Genomic DNA, 22,460 nt, shown 5'->3' on the forward strand with positions numbered 1-22,460 from the left:
GATGAAACAGCATCGAAATCTGGAACAAAATGTAGGCAGCATGAGATAGCAGCCGAGACATAAACATATGAGGAAACCATTATAGCCGAGAGGAAATCGATCCCGAGATGAGAGGAATGATGGAGAGCAGAGGCAGGCAGGAGGCCTGAAAAATGCACCGGTTCCTCCATAACCAGATATTCCAGCAAGTAAGGCAGAAGAGTGCCTGTCTGTCCGAGCATTGGTCTGCCCACCATTTGAAAGCCTCCTGGATGGAAGAGAAGTGGATGAGAGGGAAACTGTAAAGAGTCGAGAGCTCCCGCCAGATTCCTTGGACAGCATGACAGTGAAGAAACATGTGTAGATAGATTCCAATCGGTCGTTCACGTAAAAAAATGTCAGAAGGATAGCGAATTTTGGGTCCATACATTCATTAAAAAATATTTGTATCATCTTCAAAGACGACGGTCCAATAATATCCTGGAAGGAAGATGGTCCAATATTATCCTGAATCAGTGTTCAAACACGTCCTTCCAGCTCCATGTGATCGTTGCACCTTCTCCACATAAAAATCAATTGAAAACGTAAGGTAGTATTTTTCTGATGATAAGGGTTATCACGACTTTAGTTTTTGTAACCGTAAAAATTATATGGTTGATGCATGAAATCTAAACTTTATTCAGATGTTTCTCACTTTCAGAGAGGGTTTCTTTTTCCAAAGTGTGGTTGAACGATGGAATATATATACAATTACTATATATCTATTTTAATTGCGTATTTATCAAGAGGTCAGAGGATTAAATTTCAAATTTGAAAAAAGATTTACTACTCAAGAGATTTAATATCTTCTAATGGTAAATATGTTATGGTAAATATGTTTTTAAAATAGATTTATAATAGTAATTTTTCATTATTTATATTGTATTTTTGAATATTTTATCATTATTAATATTTTATGTTAAAAATAGAATGAGTTACACATTTTCTTCTTATTAAGAGGTAACTACATTATCTTATATTTAAATTATTTTTTTCGAATATTGAAATATTTTATTAAGGTGAATATTAATACACAAATAAGATTGACAAAAAGATTTCATACTTAAATATGTTAGTTAATATGGATATTCAAACAATTTGTTTAAGTTCTATATTGAAATATTTATAAGAGAAATATAATTTTTTTTTAATTACTTTATCTCTATAAAGTTAAATAAAATTATATTATTTAAGATAGACATGGAAATATTTTATTTACTACTTGAAGAGTGAAAGTGAAATATCAAAGAAACAAGTAGAATGAAAATGAAATACTAGATTTTTAATTATTTATTTATATGGTTATTTAATTTTTTCTTTTTTTTGTTTTGGTTGACATTAGTGAAAAATTATTATTATTATTTTTTGAGGATGTGACATACTTACACATGTCCATTATACTGGATTGTAGAATGGGCCTCTTGACAATTTTTAATTATTTATTTATATGGTTATTCAATTTAATTTATTTTTTTTGGTTGACATTAGCCAAAATTATTTTTATTATTTTTTGAGGACATAACAAAGTTACACAAGTCTCTCATACTAGATTGTAGAATGAGCCTCTCTTCTATTTTTAATTATTTATTTATATGGTTATTTAATTTTTGTTTTTTTTTGTTTTGGTTGACATTAGTTAAAAGTATCTTTATTATTTTTTGAGGACATCACATACTTACACATGTCCCTCATATTGGGTGGTAGAATGAGTCTGTCTTCTATTTTTAATTATTTATTGATATGGTTATTTAATCTTTGTTTTTTTGTTTTGGTTGACATTAGCCAAAAAAAATTATTATTTTTTTGAGGACAATGACATACTTACATGTCCCTCATATTGGATTGTCTAATGAGCCTCTAGGTGTAGAATGAACATCTCTTCTATTTTTAATTATTTAATTTTTGTTTTTTGTTTTGGTTGACATTAGAGAGAATTATTTTTATTAATTTTTTTTTTAGGACAATGGCATACTTACATGTCCCTCATACTGGATTGTAGAATGAGCCTGGTGATCTCCCTAGATTGTAGAATGATTCTCTCTTCTATTTTTAATTATTTATTTATATGGTTATTTAATTTTTGTGTTTTTGTTTTGTTTGACATTAGAAAAAAAGTATTTTTATTATTTTTTTAGGACAGTGGCATACTTACATGTCCCTCATAGGATTGTAGAATGAGCCTCTAGGTGATTCTTAATTTTTTATTTATATGGTTAATTAATTTTGTTCTTTGTTTTAGTTGACATTAGCGAAAATTATTATTATTAGTTTTTGAGGATGTGACATACTAAGACGTTTCCCTCATACTCGATTGTAGAATGAGTAATTTTTATTATTTTTTATGACATTACGTACTTACACATTTCACTCATACTCGATTGTAGAATCAGCATCTAGATTGCAGAATGAGTAATTTTATCATTTTTTTACGACGTTACATACTTACACATTTCCCTCATACTCGATTCTAGAATGATCCTATCGGCTCAATGAGCCTCGATTGTATAATGAGCCTCTCTTGTATTCTTATTTATTTATTTATATGGTTATTTATTTTTTTCTTTTTTGTTTTGTTAGACATTAGCCAAAATTATTTTTATTATTTTTTGAGGAAAATGACATACTTACACGTGAATCATACTGGATTGTAGAAGGATCATCTGGGTGATTTTTAATTATTTATTTATATGGTTATTTATTTATTTTTATTTTTTTTGGTAAAGATCAGCAAAAAAATATTTTTATTATTTTTTGTCGACATGACATACTTACACATTTCCCTCATACTCGATTGTAGAATGAGCCTCTCGGCTCAATTAGCCTCTCTGATCAACTAGCCTCTCGGATCAACTAGCCTCTTAGATCAACGAGCCCCTCAGCTCAATGAGCATCTCGACTCAATAATATCTACGGTTAATTGGTGTCATAAAATCTATTAGTTATTATTGTTTCATGCTTGTGTGGGCTAAGATTAACATGTTTTATTTTTAACCATTTTCAACTTTTATGATCATATACCTTTAAGATTGACATGTTTATATTTAGCCATTTTGAAGCCTTATAATCATGAATTTTGCAACCATTGAAAAAATAAATTCAAAAATATTTCTCATATTTTGTTGAGTGTTAGTTTGTAGAGTTGGACAACTTATAGTTTGGCAATCGTGTCGCGAGACTCAACAACATTTTGTGACAAAATATGAAAAACGTGGAGCAGAGGATTTCTCTTCTCAGTATTACGAATGAGTTAAATAAGATTACATTAGTAATATCACTAATAAATGACTGGCGTGAAACTCGACTAAACTGGACTAAGTGAAACTGAACTAGGACACTTGGAGGGACGGTTTTGACACCTAACAGCTGGTTGGAATTAGATTCTCCAAAACTCCCCTTTAGTTACAACCACATAAAAATTCAATTAAGATTTACGTTGGTCTATGTCTCAGCTAGGCTTACAATTTAAAAATAAAATACTTTAACTAGATTTACTTTTCTTCTTGTCTTCTTCTAGATCATGTAGCCTCTAAATTGTTTCAACATTTTCTTCTCGTTGTATCCTTCAAACCTTAGTTTTTGCATTTGCTAGTGCAAGTCTTCCATCATTACAGGTTGTTTAAGCATGGCCTAGACTTTTTCAAAATTTGGTTTGTATCTAGGCTACTACCACATATTATCTTCTGTAGTGCATTTTTCATCATCGATCAGCTACACCATAAGATGACAATAATCTTTTTCTCTTCAAAACTCCAATACCTGAAAATTTCATCGATGTGTTCATCATCCAAGCTGTCTTCAAGGTTCATTGTTGCAACTTCTATACAGACCTCATCTAGACATGGTGTTGCAAGCCATGCTTAAGGGAAATTCAATTCTTCTTCATAAGCATTCTATGTACCTGCACACTGAAAATAAATGTTAGAATAAAAAATATTTACAAAACCACATTGGTTTTGTTCCTTCTATTGTGCAATGAGTGCTTTCTTCTATTGCTCTTCCTTCTCTGCCTTTGCCTCTGTATCTCTCTTTTTTTTCTCTTGGTGGGCTTCCTTCATTGCTTCTGCCTCTATTTCTTTCTATGTCCTTTATTTTTCTCTCTTCCACTTATGTACTAACACGTTCTGCGATAGACAAGTTGTCTACCACTTGCTTTTTAGATTCAATTGAGCTTCTTTCATCGAATAACATCATGTCAATATGATGTTTCTGTTGCATCATGTGTAACCATTGAACATTAGGAAAAAAATCTTCATCAAATTTTACATCAACAATATTAATTGTTGGATTCATCAAGTTGTCATAAATAACCTCTGTTGCTGGAATCACCAAGTTGACATCAACAAATTCTGATGCTGGAATAACCAAATTTTCATTAGAAAGTTTTATTGTTGGATTCACCAAATTTTCATCAGCAAGCTCTCTTGCTGGATTCACCAAAATTTCATTAGCAAGTTCTGTTTCTGGATTTACCAAATCTTCATCCACTTGCAGCTCTACATAGTAGGATTCAATAAAAATTTCATCTCGATGTAGATCTGTTGTTATAGATCCACCTTCGTCTTCAACTTCAATGCTCCCCGTTACACAAAAACACCTTTCAAGGGTATCCCAATCCTCCTTGGTTGTATTGACATTTGAAATCAGGGGAAGAATGTTATCATCCACAAATTCTTTGATGCATTTCAATGCAAAGGCATTCTTTTGCCTCTTCACTTCCAAATATAAACAGATTTCAAACAGCTCATGCTATCACTTCAACCTTCTTAGCCTCTTGGATTTTCCCATTTGTTGAGAGATGACAAAATGCGGATCAAAAAACAAATTAACCTGCAAACTTAGTGGATGTCTACAATAAAAATGCTTCTATGGTGGCTCCAATATTGTTTAGCTTCAAAAATCCCTTCTTTAAAAAATATTACAATATTGGATAACTTATTTAAAAAACGCCGCCTAATAGACCCTCCTTAAAAGATTTAATTTAGATGCACACATTCTTTTAACAAACTCTCTTAAAGAAAACTCTTCGATGAAAGTTTTGCAAACAGAGAAACACTTTCAACTTATTTAAAAAACGCCCCCTAATAGACCCTCCTTAAAAGATTTAATTTAGATGCACACATTATTTTAACAAACACTCTAAAAAAACCTCTTAAATGAAAGTTTTGCAAACAGAGAAACACTACTTTGAAATTCCCTTTTTTTTAATAGATCAAATAAAATATAGACCAAAGGAAATAATTTAAACGGCTTCAAACCCCACTTCATCCTAGCATCAAACGAGTCACATAAAAATAACATGAAATGAAGCCACTTAAAAATTCCATGAAACATAGCCACTTAAAAATGAAAACTAACGCGGACGCTTCCTCCTTTAAAAACACAAACTCGGCTGCATGTATTTTGAACTTTCGGCTCCGTGTTTTGACCTTTGTTCCCTTTCCTTGTGGATGTTCAATGCTCTTGACTTCTTCCACCTTAACGACCTTTCATACCTTAAAAAATTGCTCCCTTGTTTTTTTAAAACTTCTTTCGTTTGCGCAGATCTCAACAGGTTGTTTACACAAATTTGCACACTCATTCAATTGTGGGGTGCATCAATTTTAAAAATTCGATAATTTTATAAGCTTATCATTTCTTTCATACTTTCCTTGTTACTCGGGTGCGAAAGTCACGCACCGGGCCTTTTTTTACAGGTACACAATTGTTGCACCTCCTCTTCTTCACAGGTGCAGAATTCACACTTTTCTCCTCAACCTCTCTTGACCCTTGCTTCTTCTTTGTGAGCCAATTTTTTTTGAAACCCTTCTCTGGCTAGAACCTTATGCAACCTGTTGCTCTGATACCATGACAAAATATGAAAAATGTGTAGTAGAGGATCTCATTTCTAACTATTATGAATTAGTTAAATAAGATTACATTGGAAACATCAATAATAATTGACTGGAGTGAAACTCGACTAAAATGGACTAAGTGAAACTGACCTAGGACACTTGGAGAGACGATTTTGACACCTAACAGGTGGATGGAATTAGATTCTCCAACACTCACTCTTAGTTACAACCATATAAAAATTCAATTAGGATGTTTGTTGGTCTATGTCTCAGCTAGACTAACAATTTAAAAAAACTTACTTCGACTAGATTTACTTTTCTTCTTGTCTTCTTCTAGATCTTGTAGCCTCTTAATGTCTTCAACAATTTCTTCTTGTTGTATGCTTCCAACCTTAGTTTCTGCATTTTCTAGTGCACGTATTCCATCATTCTAGGTTCTTTAAACATGTCCTGGACTTCTTCAAAAAGCACTTTGTATGTGGGTTGTTGCCACATATTATCTTTTGTAGTGTATGCTTCATCATCAATTGAATGCAACATAAGATGAGAATAAAATTTTATCTCTTCAAAACACCAATACCTGAAAATTTCATTGATGTCCTCATCATCCAAGCTATCTTCAAGGTTCATTGTTGCAACTTCTATGCATACCTCATCTAGACATGGTGTTGCAAGCCATGCTTCAAGGAAATTCAATTCTTCTTCATAATCATTCTTTGTACCTGCACACTAAAAATCAATGTTAGAACTAAAAATATTTACAGAACCACATTGATTTTGCTCCTTCAATTGTGCAATAAGATCTTTCTCCTGTTGTTCTTCCTTCTTTGTCTCTGCCTCTTTCTCTCTCTCTCTCTTTTCTTTGTGGCCTTCCCTCCTTGGTCCTGCCTCTATTTATGTTTGTGTCTTTGTCTTTGCCTTTGCCTCTACCACTTCTGTACTAACGTGTTCTACTGCAGATAGGTTGTCTTCCACTTATTTTATAGATTCAAGTGGGCTTCTTTCACCGAATAACATCACATTGATATGATTTTTCTGTTGCATCATCAGCAACCATTCAACATTAGGAAAAAAATCTTCATCAAAGTTTACATCAATAATATTAATTTCTAGATTCTCCAAGTTGTCATCAGCAACCTCTGTTGATGAAATCATCACATTGTCATCAAAAAATTTTCTTGCTGGAATAACCAAATTTTCGTTAGCAAGTTCTATTGTTGGATTCACCAAATTTTCATAAGAAAGCTTTGTTGCAGGATTCACTAAAATTTCATGAGCAATTTTTGTTGTTAGACTTACCAAATCTTCATCCACTTGTAGTTGTGCATAGTGGGATTCAATAAAATTTTCATCTTAATGTAGATCTGCTGCCATAGATCCACTTTCATCTTGACCTTCAATGCTCCCCCTTACACCAAAATATGTCTCAAGGGTATCCCAAGCCTCCTTGGTTTTCTTGGCATCTAAAATCAATAGAAGAAGGTTGTCATCCATAGATTATTTTGTGCATTTCAATTGAAAGGCAGTCTTTTTCCTCTTCACTCCCAAATATAAACAGATTTCAAACATCTCTTGCTATCGCTTTGACTGTCTTAGCCTCTTGGTTTTTCTCATTTTTAAAGAGCTGACAGAACGTGGCTCAACAAAAAAATCGACCTAAAAACTTAGTGGTTGTCTACAATAAAAATGCCTCTATGGTGGATTCTTTATTTCTTAGCTTCAAAAACGAGTCTACAAATTCTCTACGAGAGAAATAGTTTCACACAAAAGCTTCAAAAACCAATTCTTCAAAAAAATACCACAATATCCCATAACTTGTTTAAACAACCGTGCCTAATAGACCCTCCTTAAAATATTAAATTTAGATCCGCGCATTTTCCTTTAACAAACTCCCCTTTAAAAAAATCTTAAATGAAACTTTTGCAAATGAACACTACTTTGAAATTCCCTTTTTTAATACACCAAATAAAATATAAACCAAAGGGAATATTTTAAAATGTTTCAAACCCCACTTAATCCTATGAGGAAACGAGCCACTTAAAAATAACATGAAATGAAGCTACTTAAAAATTTCATGAAACGAAGCCGCTTAAAAACAAAACCTAATGTCGAGGCTTCCTCCTCTGAAAAACAAACTTGGTTGTGTGTATTTTGGCATTTCGACTTCATGTTTTGACCTTTGTTCCCTCTCCTTGTGGATGTGTAACACTCTTGATTGTTTGTACATTAACGACTTTTCACACCTTAAAACAATTCATGCTTGTCTTTTTAAACTTCTGTCGTTTGCACAGATCTCAACAAGTTCTCTGCACAATTTTGCACACTCATTCAATTGATGGGTGCGTTAATTTTAAAAATTCAAAAATTTTATAAGTTTGTCATTGCTTGCACACTTTCCTTATTTCTGAGGTGCGAAAGTGACGCACTAGTCCTTTTTTACATGTGCACAATTTATGCATTTCCTCTTTTTCATAGGTTCAAAATTCATAGTTTTCTCCTCGGCTTCTCACAACCTTTGCTTCGTCTTTGTGAGAATAAAAAATTTTAAATGCTACTCTTTCTGTAGTCTTATGCCAACCGGTGCTCTGATACCATGACCAAATATGAAAACTCTCGAGTGGTGTATTTCTCTTTTCAGTATTATGAATTCGTGAAATAAGATTACATTGGAAACATTAGTAATAAATCACTGGAGTGAAACTTGACTAAAATGGGCTAAATGAAACTTAACTAAAACACTTGGAGGGATAGTTTTGACAACTAACAAGTGGTTGGAATTAGATTATCCAACACCCCCCCATAATTACAACCACATATAAATTCAATTAAGATGTCTCATGATCTATGTCCAGCTAGGCTTACAATTTAAAAAAAACTACTTCAACGAGATTTACTTTTATCCTTCTATTCTTATAGATCATGTAGCCTCTAAATTGTTTCATCATTTCCTTCTTGTTGTATCCTTCAAACCTTAGTTTCTCCATTTGTTGGTGCAGGTCTTTCATCATTCTAGGCTATCTAGGCATGTCCTATACTTATTTAAATTCGGTTGCATGTAGGCTACTGACACATATTATCTTCTGTAGTGCATTTTTCATCATCGATCTTCTGCAACATAAGATGTGAATAAAATTTTGTCTCTTCAAAACTCCAATACCTGAAAATTTCATTCATGTGCTCATCATCCAAGTTGTCTTCAAGTTTCGTTTCTACAACTTCTCTGAGAACCTCATCTAGACATGGTGTTGCAATCCATGCTTCAAGGAAATTTAATTCTTCTTCATATTGTTCTTTGTACCTGCACATTGAAAATCAATATTAGAATTAAAAATATTTTCTTTGGCCTTCATAGCCTCTTGAATTTTCCCATTTAGTTAGAGCTGACAGAATGCGGCTCAACAAGAAAATTGAGTTAAAATTAATTAATATTATTTTGTATCAATCGAGAAAATAGGTTACATTGTTGTAACGTTCTCCCTAGTTTAGGATTAGTTCCTAAAGTTTCGGGGTTTGGGTGCAACTTCCTAATTCCTAGTATTGTATTTAATGATGTAATCTTTCATTGATGAGTAATAGTGTACGAGAGTGATCTCTCTGTTTTGTGAGTGTAGTCTCCAGGTGCAGGCCACACCTGAGAGCTACATCTCTTTCTTTTCAGTTCTGTTCACATTTTATCTTGGTATCAGAGCTCAGATTGGGTGAGCCTGATCTTTTGTCACCTTTGTGGCTGAAGTGCCTTTGTAGCTAGCTTACCTATGTGGTAGAATTGTCTGTGTGGCAGAATTGCCTGTGTGGGTTGAAGTTCCTTTGTGGCCGAGTGTACACAAGAGCTGTGTGCTCAATTGAGCAGGTGGACTGCAAAACACCTGGCTCGGACTCAGATTTTTTTTTTTCTGAGTGGAGAGGATATTGGAACATTTTTTGCGCTGACAGAAGCGCCAGGAGAGGGAATTAGCGCAGATTTTTTGGGATTAATCGCGCCAGAGTGCCAGAACATCCAATTGGCGCGGAATTTTACGGATTAATCGCGCCAGAAAAAATACTCTAACCGATTTTTAATTGGCGCGGATTTTTCGCTCGGAAAAGCACCAACAGAAAGGGGATTTTTCGCATGCTGATTAAGGACGCGCCAATCTTCCTTCAAGGGGATCTGCGGGAAGCCTCAACTTCGTTTGGCGGTTTGCAAGGGGTGCAGATCGGCGAAGTTGCAGATCTATCTGGGAGAGGCAGATCGGATCAATTTTGATCAGATCAATTCTTTGACTGTATTGGAAACGCCGAATTTGCTTGTTGGAGCGGGATTGCCAGACACTATAGATCGGTGGCAGAGGTGACAGATCGATCTGACAGGTATTGTTTTTTTTGTTGTTGGGTAGATTCAGAATGAGTAATACGATGGAATCTTACCTTAACGAGTCTGGTAAACTTAATGGATCTAACTTCACAAATTGGAAGTTTAAGATCCAGACCTTGCTCGAGGGTGTGAATGCTTGGTACATAGTTACAGGCGATGAGCAGAAGCCGAACGGAGGGCCACAGGAGCAAGATTGGGAAAAATGAGAGAACAAGGCCAAGGTCTTGTTGAAGATGTCTGTGAAGGACAATGTTATTGCGCACATCAGAGACTGTAAAACGTCCACGGACATCTGGATGAAAATAAAAAGTCTGTATGAGACCTAGAATACAAGTCGAGTCTTGGCACTTAAAAGCAAGCTATTTTCAATGAGGATGGACGAAAGGGAGACTGCTACTGCATTTGTTGCACGAATTAAAGATGTGAAAGACGGATTGGGGGCCATCGGAGTGGCGGTGTCTGATGAAGATCTTGTTGCAATCACAATGAACGGGATGCGTGATGATTTTCAAACGTTCATCACTGGAGTGTCGGCAAGGGAGAAAGCGCCCACATTTGATGATCTCACTGGGATCTTGCAGCAAGAGGAGGAGCGGCGGCAGAACTTGAACCCCCAGAGTGATGATCTTGCGTTGATGGCGAAACGACGATCATCCAAAGGAAAGCAGTCACAGCAGCAATCAAAGCAGAAAGGAGGAACATCACATAAGACTTCACATTCTCATAAATGTATGCTTGCAAATCATTATGAAAAGAAATGTTATTATTGTGGAAAGAAGGGTCATATACAGAGTGAATGTTATAAGAAACAGGCTGATGATGCAAAGAGGAGGCAGGCAAATGCAAAGAACAAAGGATACTTTGTTGAAGAAGAAGACTTCAGTCATGAATTTCGACTGTTCACAGTCGACTGTGCCCTTTCAGCATCTAATGAAGATGACATTTGGTATGTCGATTCCAGAGCATCCTCTCACATGACAAGTAAAAAGGAATTTTTTGATAGTCTTGAAGAAAGTATAAATGGATCAAAAATATATCTAGGAGATGATAGTGGATACGAGATTAAAGGTCATGGGGTGATTTCAGTTAAGTTACCAAATGGAAAAATTAGCCACCTTACAAATGTTTTATATGTACCTGGAATTAAGAAAAATCTGATATCTGTATCCATGATGGTTGATCAAGATATGCAAGTCGAGTTCTTCAAGACTCATTGTGTGATAAAGGATTGCAGGAATGAAATAGTTGCAACAGGCATGAGAGTTGGAAGCCTATACAGACTGGATGCAAAAAGCATACCAAAGCAAGCCATGGTTGCAGGAGCATCGACAGCCGAACAACTCTGGCATCAGAGGTTCGGTCATTTGAATTTGCAGGACCTCATGTTATTGCAGAAGAAAGGTATGGTCGAGGGACTCCCTATCTTTCGTAATATTCAGTTAAATTGTGATGGTTGTGCCTTAGGAAAAATGCATAGAGAACAGTTTCCTGTGCATGATAGGAGGAAGGAAACAGATGTTTTAGAACTAGTGCACACTCATGTATGCGGACCTATGCAGACAAGGTCGCTAGGAGGAGCATATTATTTTCTGTTATTTACTGATGACTGCACTATATATTCATGGGTTTATTTTTTGAACAAGAAAGTCAGACTTTCGAGTGCTTTATAGAATTTAAAACCTTTGTGGAAAAGCAGTTTGGTAAGAGTATAAAAATTCTCCGATCTGACCAAGGGGGAGAATACAAGCTAAAGGAATTCATGAAATTCTGCAAATCACACGGGATTGTTTAGCAGTATACAGTGCCACACACACCACAGCAGAATGGAGTTGCAGAGCTCAAAAACAGAACCTTGGTGGAGTGTGCAAGGAGCATGTTACAAGGTAAGGGTCTGTCTAATAGCTTTTGGGCAAAGGCTATTAATACTGTTGTATATTTGAAGAACAGAAAACCTACCAGGTATCTTGGCTTCAAAACCCCTTTTGAAGCTCTATATGGATTTAAACCCGCAGTAAACCATCTAAGAGTATTTGGGTCAAAAGCATTTGCCCATATACCCAACGCTGATAGGAAGAAATTAGACCCTAAAGTAGTTAAATGCATCTTTGTTAGTTATGGCACAGAATTTAAAGCATATAAATTATTCAATCCTGAGTCTCATAAGACATTTGCAAGCAGGGATGTAGTGTTTCATGAACAGGTACAGGAAGGGAAAGATGACGTTGGTGATGATTGGCACATTCCATTGTTGTTGGAGGAAAGCAGCGAGGATGAAAAAGAGCAGGAGCAAAAAGAAGAGCAAAAATAAGAACAAAAAGAAGGTGATAATGCAAGTCCAGTCATAGCAGAAGAAAACAAATTTGAGGTAAGTCCCCTACCAAGGAGGTCAGGTAGGAAGACTCAATTACCATTAAAATTGAGAAACTATGCTTTGATGTCAAAGGTTTTGAACATTGTAGAACCCTCTAATTACACAGAAGCTAGTCAATTTAAGGAATGGAGAGCTACAATGAATGAAGAGATGGAATCAATTCTTAGAAATGATACTTGGGACTTAGTTGAGCTCCCTAAGAATAAAACACCCATAAGATGTAAATGGCTATTTAAACCAAAAATGAATGCAGACGGAAGTATAGAAAAGTTAAAAGCTAGGCTGGTTGCAAAAGGATACTCACAGCAGGAAGGTATAGATTTTGATGATACTTTTGCACCTATAGCAAAGTTAAATACAATCAGAATGCTTATTGCTTTAGCTACTAAATGTAATTGGGAATTACACCAGCTTGATGTTAAATCTGCATTTTTAAATGGTGATTTAAAAGAGGAAATTTACTTAGTACAGCCAGAAGGGTTTGTAAAGCAGGGGCAGGAACATCTTGTTTGCAGATTTAAAAAGGCTTTATATGGTTTAAAGCAAGCACCCAGGTCTTGGTACGAAAAGGTTGATTCTTTCTTTGTAGAGCATGGTTTCCATAGAAGTGTAAATGACCCAAATTTGTATACCAAGTATAATAATCGGGGGCAGATTATTTTGATTTCTTTGTATGTGGATGACATGATTATAGCAAGAAATGCAGATGATTTAATCAGACGAATCAAAAGGCTTATGGCACAAGTTTTTGAGATGAAAGATCTCCAAAGCCTTCACTATTGTCTGCGATTAGAAGTATGCAGAGATACTGGGCAAACTTTTCTTACCCAAGGGAAGTATGCCAGAAATCTGTTGGAAAAGTTTGGTATGGATCAATGTAGATCAGCAGCGACACCTTTGCAGCAGAATCTGAAATTGAGCAGTGATGATGGCACTAAGGAGGTTGATGCTACAATGTATAGACAGTTGGTTGGCAGCTTGATATATCTTACAACAACCAGACCTGACTTGGCATACTCTGTTAGTGTGTTGAGAGAATTCATGTCGAAACCGCTTGAAAGTCACTGGACAGCAGCAAAGAGCGTGTTGAGGTATCTTTGTGGTACTGTTAATTATGGTATTTTATACACTGATGTATCTGATGTTACTCTAGCAAGTTTTTCAGACTCAGACTGGGCAGGTAACCTGGATGATCGGAGGTCCATCACAGGTTATGCATTCAACATAGGTTCCGGGGTCATAGCTTGGAGCAGCAAGAAGCAGAGTATTGTAGCCTTGTCTTCATGTGAAGCTGAGTATCAAGCATTGTGTGCAGCTACGTGTGAAGCGATCTGGTTGAGAAGGCTTCTCAAAGATGCAAGAAAAAAATAGAAGAATCCCACTTCCATCAAAAGCGACAACTAGAGCACCATTAAATTAGTATACAATCCAGTGTTTCACAAAAACACCAAACATATAGACACTCAGTTTCATTTTGTTAGAGAGAAAATACAGTCAAAAGAAATTGTTGTTGAATATTATAAAACTTGTGACAATGTGGCTGATATTTTCACAAAGCCTCTTGCACGAGTGAAATTTGAATTGTTTAGAAAGATGCTAGGAGTCCAGGAGAACCCTTTCTCCATTAGGGGGGGGTTAAAATTAATTAATATTATTTTGTATTAATGAAGAAAATAGGTTACATTGTTGTAACGTTCTCCCTAGTTTAGGATTAGTTCCTAAAGTTTAGGGGTTTGGGTGCAACTTCCTAATTCCTAGTATTGTATTTAATGATGTAATCTTTCATTGATGAGTAATAGAGTGTACTAGAGTGATCTCTCTGTTTTGTGAGTGTAGTCTCCAGGTGCAGGCTACACCTGAGAGCTACATCTCTTTCTTTTCAGTTCTGTTCACATTTTATCTAATTGACATGTAGACTTAGTGGTTTCCAGCAATAAAAATGTCTTTATGGTAACTTCTCTACTACTTAGCTTAAAAAATAGGTCTCCAAATTCTCTACAAAGGCAATACTTTCAGACAAAAGCTTTCACAACCCCTTTCTTTAATAAATATTAAAGATATCCCATAACTTATTAAACAATGCCCCCAAATAGACCCTGCTTAAAAGATTGAATGTACATGCGTGCATTTTTTTTAACAACCTCCCCTTTAAAAAAATCATAAATGAAAGTTTTGCAAATGGAGCAACGCTCTTTTCAAATTCCCTTTTTTTTTAATACACCAAATAAAATATAAACCAAAGGGAATATTTTAAAATGTTTCAAACCCCACTTAATCCTATCATGAAACAATGCATTTAAAAATAACATGAAATGAAGACACTTCAATATTTCATGAAACGAAGCCACATAGAAATAAAAACTAACATGGAGGCTTCTTCCTTTACAAAAAGAAACTCGATTGTGTGTATTTTGACCTTTCTGCGTCGTGCTTTGACCTTTGTTCCCTTTCCTTGGGCATATTCAATGCCCTTTTATACCTTAAAAAGGTTCTCCCTTTTTTTTTAACTTGTCATTTGCACAGATCTCAACAGGTTCTCTGCGCAATTTTGCGCACTCATTCAAATGACGATGTGCATTAATTTTAAAAATTTGACAATTTTATAAGTTTGTCTTTTTTTGCGCACTTTCCTTATTCGTCAAGTGCGAAAGTGTTGCATTGGGCCTTTTTTGACAGGTGCGCAATTGTTGCACTTCCTCTTCCTCATAGGTGCGATATTCATACTTCTCTCCTCGGCCTCTCATGACCCTTGTTTCTTATTTGGGAGCAAAAAAAAATTGAAGAACTATTTTTTTTAGAGTTTTATGTGACTTCGTGCTTTGATATCATGACAAAATATGAAAATTGTGGAGGAAAGGATTGCTTTGCTTAGTATTACGAATCAGTTAAAGAAGATTACATTGGGAGCATCAGTAATAAATGATGAGTGAAACTTGATTAAACTGGACTAAGTGAAACTGAACTAGGATACTTGGAGGGATGGTTTTGACACATAACACGTGGTTGAAATTAGATTCTCCAACATGTTGAGATATTAATCTCATTGTATGTTAGGTGTCATCACATTTTATTCTCTTTTCTACTAGGACAATTCAATTTTACATCAGTTTAATTGATTTCTCCAATTATTTATTGTTGAGGTTTTCAATGTAATCTATTTCGCTATTTTAAATATTGAGAAGAATAACATCTACTCCATGATTTCTCTGCATTCTTTATCATGATATCTTATGTGTCAATTGTGCATCTTTCAAGAGAGAGAACTACATCAGTTTCACACCTAAGCCAAGAAGAAACTGTGCAAACAAAATTGTAGAAAAATTAAAATATCCGCACCGAGTGCATTGAATAAGTGCGCAAAATTGCGGATAAAAATCCATCATTTTTATGCAAATCACAATTTTTTTTGGAGCATAATATGTTTTATTAAGGGCTCATAAAACATATGTCAAAATTTCAAAGGTGCATAATTCGTTTTGGAAACCTCGTCAAATTTTAAAAGGTTCACTACATGATAGAACTCAATTTCTTTTTAATTCACGAAATTCGAATTCTATTGTGTGCCTTCGTTGAAAGGTTTTGTTCATGAAAATAGTTATTTTTTAAAAAGGAATTTTTTTAATGTATTTTAAACAAAAAGATTTAAAAAGACGGTTTTTGTTTAAATTTCTTTTTAAATATCTTTTAAAGGAGAGCTCATTCCATTGAGATTTTTTTTTTGAAAGAGGTGGTGTTTGATTCATTTAAAAAAAAATATAGTGCAAATCTACATTAAAAAATGGCTTCTTCCAATGTCTTTCCACAGACTCCGACTCTGTTTAGCAAAAATTATGAGCTTTGGTCTTTAAGAATGAATACTTTTTTGCAAGCACAAGAATGTTGGGATACCCTACCGAACGGTTATGTAGAGGCAACCCAAGAACATTTGGCATCGATGAACAATAATTAGAGGAATGCAACCAGAGAACTGAGAAAGAAAGAGCACAAAGCCAAATGTTGTATATAAAACTCAGTCAATAACTCTATCTTCGACAAGATAAATGACACATGAACTGCAAAAGAAGCTTGGGATATTTTAAAAACTATGTATCAAGGCAATGATGAGTTAAACTACAGAATTTTTGAGCTCAGTTCGAAACCCTAATGATGATAAACATAGAGAATGTGGACCAGTTTATGAAAAGAGTCATGGGAATAGTCAATAAAATCAAACTCATCGGTGAAACCATTACAAATCAAAATATTGTTGAGAAATTCCTTCAAAGCCTACCCAAAAAATATGACATGATTGTAACAACCATTCTTAAATTCAAATATTTTACAACTTTCTCAATAGAACAATTTACTATATCACTTTTGGCACACAAAACAAGACTCAACATGGCATAAGATTCCATGGAACAAAATTTCAAAGCTCAACTCTCTTTTGGCAGAGGTAAAGGATATAGAGGTGGAAACAAGTAGAGTCCATGGTAGAGGAAGATCATAACATCATCATGCAACAGAGTAGTGGAGACCTCCACAAAACCAAACTCAGAGAAACATAACATGGAGGAAATTTAATGTTCAATGCTATTATTGCAAGAAATTTGGGCATTATGAACATTAATGCTGAAAGAAACAGTCAGATCAACAGAGAGGTAATGTCCATCTCTCTAACAATGAATGATAATCCTGTGAAACAATTTTTCTTTCCTTCCCTCTTTCCGAAGACACTCATAATAAGGAAATTTGGTTGTTGGATAGTGGTTGCAGCAATCATATGACAACTAACAAAAATATACTTTATTATCTTGATTCTTCCATAACATCATAAATTACTCTTGGAGATCCTTCTTGTATTAAAGATGAAGGGAAAGGTATTGTCCCTATTCTTACTAAACATAATCAATACAAATACATACCTGATGTTTATTATGTTCCACATCTGAAGCATAATCTTATTAGTGTAGGACAATTGATGGAACATGGTTATGATGTAATAATTCAAATAAACACATGTTATATCTATGACAAACCTACCAATAGAAGACTGATATCAAAGGTTGAAAAAACCAAGAATAAGATGTTTCCATTGATTTTTAGAAGTTGAAATCCCTCACAGTCTTCAGTCCATAATGTACCAAGAATAGATGAGTATCAATTATGGCATTCTAGATATGGACACATCGCATTCAAGGTTCTAAGTCTGCTTCAGAAACATTCAATCGTCATTGGTCTCCCTACTATAAATGAAAGGCATTGTAATTGTGAAATTTGTGTTCTATTCAAACATAAAAGAGATAGCTTTACCACATCTTCCTATAGAGAAAAAGAGCCTTTAGAGCTAGTCCATACAGTTATATGTGGCCCAATGCAGGCAAAGTCCATTGGCGGTAGTCCTTATTTTCTTACATTCATTGATGATTATAGCAGGAAGATATGGATGTATTTTCTCAAAAATAAATCAAATATTTTCTCAAAATTTAAAGAGTTCAAAGTAGAAGAAAAAAAGTAAAGTGGAAAGCCTTTGAAAGTACTTATATCTAATGGAGGAGGGGAATATAGGTCCAATGAATTCAAATATTGTTGTCAACAACAATGAATCATGATGGATAACACAACAAGATATACTCCACAACATAATGGAGTAGCAGAAAGGAAAGATCAGTCGATCATGAACATGGTCGAATGTATGCTTCGTGAGAAGAAGTTGTCACATAACTATTGGATTGAAGCAGTTTTCACAACAGTATATGTTTTCAACAGATATCCAACAACCGGTCTCCAAGATACAGTACCTCAGGAAGCATGGGATGGTAAAAAGGTAAATGTATCTCACTTTAGAATTTCTGGATGAGTAGCATTTTCACATGCTCCTAACCAGCTAATAAAGAATATTGATGATAGGAGTGAAATAAGTATTTTCATAGGCTATAGTGAGCAATCAAATGCATACATAATTTATAATCCAGTTACCAAGAAGTTTGTTTTAAGCAAAGATTTTAATTTTTTTCGAAATAAATCTTGGTGTGATCATGTTAATGAATCTTCAAATAAGTGTTTTTATCCACCACAACTACGAATATTCCATGTTTAAGAAAAGCCATACCATTCTAAAAACCGTCATCTTCAAGTACTAAATCCACCAGTGGTTTGACATCTTTAGAAAAAATAGAAACAAAGAAGCATCAGTGAAAGGTATGAGTCGAAGCATGAGTTTGACCAAAAAAATATGTTTGCATTTCTTTCATCTCAACCAACCCATTTTCAAGAAGTAGTTAAAGAAAATAATTGGGTTGGTGTAATGAACCAAGAAACTGCCACCATAGAGAACAAACTAACTTGAGAATTAGTTGATCTCCCAAGAGACAAAACCGGAATTGGTTTGAAATTGGTATATAAGACCAAGCTGAATGAAAAAGGAGAAATTGAGAAACATAACGCAAGGCTGGATGGCAAAGGATTCTCACAACATTTTGGTGTCGACTATGGTGAAAACTTTGCTCCACTAGCAAGGTTAGACACTGTCATAACCATTTTATCCACAACAACTCAACACAAATGGAATGCCTATCAACTTGATGTAAAATCTGCCTTCCTAAATGGTATATTGCAGGAATAATTTTATGTAGAGCAGCCTCCTAGTTTTGAAGTTCCAGGACAAGAGCATAAGGTATGCATATTGGAGAAAGCTTTGTATGGTTTGAAATAATATCTAAGAGATTGGTGTAGTCAAATCAATGCCTATCTCATTAAAATACATTAAAGTAGAAATGCAAACAAAGTTTGATATGACGGATCTAAGGGTCATGAAATAGTTCTTCGTAATTGAAATTTAGCAATCTCCTAAAGGAATTTTTGTTGGTCAACAAAAATATGCCACTGACATCATCCAAAATTTCAGAATGACCAATTGCAAACCTACTCATACACTGATTTCTCAAGGCACCAAGTTGAGAAAAGAATATGTAGTACCATCAGTAGTTCCCACATTGTATAAAAGTCTAGTTGGTAGTCCGTTGTATCTCACTGCAACTGGACCTGATATCATGTTTGAAACATTTTTTGTCTCCATGTTTATGTAGTCACATAATATTTCTCATTGGAAGATTGCAAAAGGGATCTTAAGGTATATTGCGGGGACCATAGACTATGACTTATTATATACACATTCTAAAAATTGTTCACTTTCACGTTAAACAAACAGTGATTGTGCAAGGAGTTTAGATGATTGCAAAAGCACCTCAGTGTGTGCTTTTCTTCTTGGAACCAATATGATTTCATGGGAATCCAAGAAACATTCAATCATTTCAATATCTTTTGTAGAGGCAGAATATGTAGCAACAAATTCAACATCTTGTCAAGAAGTTTGGTTGAGAAGATTATTGAAAGATCTATCAAAATGTTCAAAAGGAGCCAACTCCTATTTACTGTAACAACAATTCAACACTTTATTTATCAAAAAATTATGTTTTCCACAAAAAGAGCAAGAACATTGACACAAGTTTCCATTTCATCTATGAGCTTGTCAATGATGGGGATATAATACTTTCTTTTTGTGGTTCTAAAGATCAGCTTGTGGATATTTTTGAAAAATCAGTGGGAAAAAATGTATTTGAATTTCAAAGTGAGAAATTAGGCATTGTAAGTGTCTCTACTTGAAACAATTGAGATTAGGAAGGGATATTGAGATATTAATCTCACTGTCTCCTACGTGTCATCACATTTGATTGTCTTATCAGCTAGGTGCCATAGACAGTTCAATTTTACTTCAATTTAGTCAATTTCTACTCCAATTATTTATTGTTGATGTTTTCAATGTAATCTATTTAGCTATTTCGAACATTGAGAAGAGTAATCTCTGCTCCACAATTTTTCTCCATTATTTGTCACCACAATCTTCGGTGTTGTGAGTAGCTTGCCAACCTAATTTTATTTCCATTATTCCGTAATTACAAACAAGAGTTTTTTGAGGGTTTGTAGACCCATCTGTTCTGAAGAAGTCATCAAAATCTTAAGGAATAGACACATCTATCGTAAACCACCATGGCGAAATTCTCGAAGAAGTGGGTGTGAAGTGAGCACGTCAGAGGAGAGGTCACAAATTAGGCAATGTAGATGATTGTGAACCAAGGAGAGGCCATGAATCAGCTAGGAGAGGAGGTTGTCACAGAGTAAAAATTTGGAACCAGAAATATTAAGGAATCAAGCCACAAAGTAAATAAGGTGAGCCGCTAGCCATAGAAATTGGTGTTGTCTATTGACGTCAAAAGTTTGCTCGGATGACAATTTTCTTGTCAAAATCTGATATATTTTTTTTCAAAAACTCTGAATGCTAGAGTGTTTGAATCTTATTTTTGATGGTGGAAATGGATTTAGTGCCATCGAGAATCTGTGGGGCACCAAAAATCATGAATTTTGATAGTTGTAACCTAGAATTTAAAAAATCTATGCTGAGTTTTGTCAAAATGTTGCCAGAATTTCCATTATTTTCCATGCTAATTTGTGGGTTTTTTAAACTACGTTATAGAAATTTTCCTCGTGGTAGTCGGAGATCATTTCTCAAGAAACATTGTTTAAGTAAAGATTCGATAGGTTTTTATTTTTCTAAACTATTCTAGGCATATTTTTCATATTCACAGAAGTAATGTTGACTTTTGAAGTAATCTTTTGGAAGATTTTCTTTAGAGAGAAAGTGTTTTTTTCTAGAGTCAAAGTCATCTATTAAAATAAATATTCTCTTGGTTACAAATGAAGGAATTTATTCATTTTAGAGATATTTTGGAAACGTGAGCTAAAGAGATGAAAAGCGAAAATATATAAGAAGAAAAACTATAACAAATTTTCAAGTTAAAAAAAGAGGAGAGATAAAAAAAAGGATTCTTTTTTATAAGAAAATATATATTTGGTGATTTAGATTCATGGATTTTAGAAGTATTTATCTTCCTTTTATTTTCATTGGTAAAGGTTACGAGTTTTGTGCCAGTTAAATGATAAACAAATTACTAATGGATGAGTTATGGGATATTGTATTGCATGGTTTTGAAAAACACTTGAGTCAAGTAGTATTTTATGTTATGACACAAGATCAAAGGGATCAAATTATAGCTAACAAGAAGGATGTTGCAAAAAAATTGTCTCTCATTCAAGAATGTTTGGATGATATCATTATTTCCAAGATTACAGAAGCAACTACATCTCAAGAAACTTGGAACATTCTAGAGATGACATTAGTGAAAAGCGGAGCTACATTGAACAACATCAAAATGAGCCAAAACAACATTGTAGTTGTTAATGAAGTGCATGTTGTAACAAAAGTAATATACAATCCAACAAGTATATAGTTGTTATAGATATGTTTGTTGAAGAAATTGTGGAAGATTTTGATATCACAAAAATAATTGGAGAAATTATGGAAGAGCCTCCTAGAGTAGAAGGACAAAAACAAGACATGTAAATTACACTTGTCCTAGGTAATACAATAAATCTAGGTTAAAAATTGTAGAAGAAAATGATTATTTTGTACAAGATGCAATGCAATAACATGGTAGCGAGAGTGAAGCTTAGTATATAGATACGTGTGTCAAGGATAAAATTGAAACCACCTTTGAAACAACAAAAACATGTGAGAATAACTTATTAGTGAATGTTAGAATTAATTTTGAAGTTGAGTTAGTTTTTCTTGAAAAGTGGCTTGCAATGCCTATGTATAATAAATATGAAAGTTGTTGTGGAAAAACTACCATAACCCCATCATAATATGAAATAGGAAAGATAAAAGAATCGATCAAAGATGTTGAAATTATTGCAATAGTGAAAGACAAGGTGAAAGGAAACATGGAATGTTTTTGATCTTACGGAATTGACAATAAGGTTCACTAACAGTAACTGAGGTACAAACATA

The sequence above is a fragment of the Pinus tabuliformis genome, chromosome 6 (genome assembly GCF_031772625.1).
Source record: "Pinus tabuliformis cultivar Carrire ecotype Pingquan chromosome 6, CPIR1, whole genome shotgun sequence".
NCBI classification, from domain to species: domain Eukaryota; kingdom Viridiplantae; phylum Streptophyta; class Pinopsida; order Pinales; family Pinaceae; genus Pinus; species Pinus tabuliformis.